Source organism: Seriola lalandi, unplaced genomic scaffold (genome assembly GCF_002814215.2).
Source record: "Seriola lalandi dorsalis isolate HSWRI2012SDOR001 ecotype SW California unplaced genomic scaffold, Sedor1 jcf7180002054947, whole genome shotgun sequence".
NCBI lineage: Eukaryota > Metazoa > Chordata > Actinopteri > Carangiformes > Carangidae > Seriola > Seriola lalandi.
Window position 1 is genome coordinate 60,763 of NW_019525498.1, and position 425 is coordinate 61,187.

The following is a 425-nucleotide window of genomic DNA, read 5'->3' on the forward strand; positions in this document are numbered from 1 at the left end:
CTCTCACGCTGCAGCAGGAAGCCAGTAGCAGCTGTTCTCAGTCGGGACTCTGCAGCTCCAGCTCTTCCTCTCCTCGCTGCTTCATGTCAAACCCATATTTCCTCTTTGGCCTCGACTGGAAGGTTTAAATGTTGAAGTGAAACTTCCTTAAACACCAGTAAAGTCTCATGCTACATGTGATATGAAACTCTGTCTATCTGAACTCTGACCAGCTTTTATGACACAAAGAAGAAAATAAAAAGTGTAAAAACATAATGAATGAAAGATGTTTTGTTTTTATAATGTTAATAAATCAGAGTTTAAATGAAACTTTATTAACATTAACTTGTAGACCAACAGAAAGGTTAGTCTCTGACTGAAACATAGAAACTGACACAAACAACAAACACAAATAACAGAAAGAAAAGTGTGTGAGGTTATAATGA